We start from the raw sequence: 2500 nt of genomic DNA, 5'->3' as shown, positions 1-2500 counted from the left end.
GCAACTCATAAGAGCGTCACTTTCAACGTCCCCGGCATTGGATTGAGTTTCTAAAAACAACCGTGCACACCGAGGTTAAACTTTACCGGCTCCACTCCGACTCGCCGCTCGCCCACAAATCCGAAGGCAACAAAACATTTGTTTTTAATTTTGATGAAATTTTTTGAAAACATTGGCTTGGCAAGCCCCAATCCGCGACTATCCACCCACCGCCACCCCACACGGGTGGTTGTTGTTGCGAAATGAGGTTGTGGTCGACATGCCCGTGCATTTGAGAAGGAGTTCCTAGCACTCCATGCTCTCCCATGCCAAAAAATAGCCTAGACAACCCCATTTCGCAACTTTCCACGCCTTTTTTTTCCTCCCTCACCCATGGCGGCGGCGTGGTGGCGGCGGCCGGATTCCGGCCACCACCGCCATGGGTGGCAGCCCCCCGACCCCGACACCAAACCCATAATACCGAGGCAACATATCGAGGCAACATGACATGGGTGTGGCGTGGGGGAAGGGGGCTGCAGCTAGGAAGGCATGGGCTGCCATGCATATGCAGGCAACACACACCCCCCTATATAGCATTTTATGCATTTAGCCCTTTGACAGGAAGAGACATCACCTATGCGCGAGGAGTCATAATGGGCTCTAAATAATTCAATACAAGGTATTTGGACGTGATTTTTTGCAGGGATACTAAGAAACATGCAATCTATGATGGGAAAAAGTTTCATAAATTTTTGAAGTCGGGAAGTATTTTTTATTAGTTTTAGAAGTCGTAAAATTGAAAAAATCATTAAAACAAATCCGGGAGGAATTTTTTAGTTTTGTAAGTTGGAGAAGGTCCTAAAAATCATAGACTACTTATGGGGAGCTTATTGTGCGAGGAAATTTCAATAAAAACGGGGTTTGACAAGATTTGAAAAATTCTGTCGACATTTGAAAAAACCTGGAACCATGCTGCCGGCATGCTGCGCACATGCTGCGCGCATGCTGCGCGCAGACTGCGCGCATGCCATGGCAGGACAAGTTTTGCTAGCCTCACTGTCTACAGATGCGCAAGCTGCGCGCACGCTGCGCACAGGCTGCGCGCATGCTGCGCACAGACTGCGCGCACGCTGCGCGCATGCCATGGCAGGACAAGTTTCGCTAGCCTCACTGTCGACAGATGCGCAAGCTGCGCGCAAGCTCCGCGCACGCTGCGCACAGCCTGTGCGCATGTTGTGCGCATGCTGCGCGCAGGCTGCGCGCAGGCGCCGCGCATGCCATGGCAGGACAAGTTTCGCTAGCCTCACTGTCGACAGATGCGCAAGCTGCGTGCACGCTGCGCACAGGCTGCGCACAGCGCATGCCATGGCAGGACAAGTTCGCTAGCCTCACTGTCGACAGATGCGCAAGCTGCGCGCACAGGCTGCGCGCACGCCATGGCAGGACAAGTTTCGCTAGCCTCACTGTCGACAGAATCAGCACGCTGCGCGCAAGCTGCGCGCACGCTGCCGGCATGGTGCGCGCACGCTGCCGGCATGGTGCGCGCACGCTGCCGGCATGGTGCGCGCACGCTGCCGGCATGCTGTGCGCACGCTGCGCGCGCGCATGGCAGGACAAGTTTCGAAAATTTCTGTCGACAGTCTCAGCAGCGCGCACGCTGCCGACATGCTGTGCGCACGCTGCGCACAGGCTGCCGGCATGCTGCGCGCAGCCCATGGCAGGACAAGGTCCGAAAAATTCTGTCGACATTTTTACGCCGTGGTAGGCTTCCGCTTCGCGTCACTTTGTCGACATTCAAGCCTACCATTTGTATTGAATTTTTCAAACCTTGTCAAACCCCATTATTCAAATGTCGAAAAATTTTGTCGACATTTTTACGCCATGATAGGCTTCCGCTTCGCGTCACTTTGTCGGAATGCATCGCATGGCGAGGCAAGGCCACGGCATGCCAAGGCGAAGGCAACGCATGGCTTGAATGGCTTGGTCAAGGCCACATCATGGGCACGGCATGCCAAGGCAAGGCGAGGCAAGCCATCCTTAGCCTCGCCTACACTCACTTTCTCGGAATGCATTGGATGATGAGCAATTCCAAGGTAAGGCAACGCATGGCTTGAATGGCTTGGTGTAGGCCACAACTTGGGCATGGCATGCCAATGCAAGGCAAGGCAAGGCAAGCCATCCTTAGCCTCGCCTACACTCACTTTCTCGGAATGCATTGGATGATGAGCAATTCCAAGGTAAGGCAACGCATGGCTTGAATGGCTTGGTGTAGGCCACAACTTGGGCATGGCATGCCAATGCAAGGCAAGGCAAGCCACGCCATCCGAAGCCTCCAATAACCTCACTTTCTCGGAATGCCTTGAATGGGCACGGCATGTGAGGGCAAGGCAAGGTCCTAAATATCATTTTGTAAGTTGGAGAAGGTCCTAAAAATCATAGACTTAATTATAGGGAGCTTATTGTGCGAGGAAATTTCAATAAAAATGGGGTTTGACAAGGTTTGAAAAATTCTGTCGACATT

This window comes from Prunus avium, unplaced genomic scaffold, assembly GCF_965620075.1.
Source record: "Prunus avium unplaced genomic scaffold, drPruAviu1.hap1.1 HAP1_SCAFFOLD_44, whole genome shotgun sequence".
NCBI lineage: Eukaryota > Viridiplantae > Streptophyta > Magnoliopsida > Rosales > Rosaceae > Prunus > Prunus avium.
The sequence above is the reverse complement of the archived record's forward strand: the minus strand, read 5'-3'. Positions refer to the sequence as shown.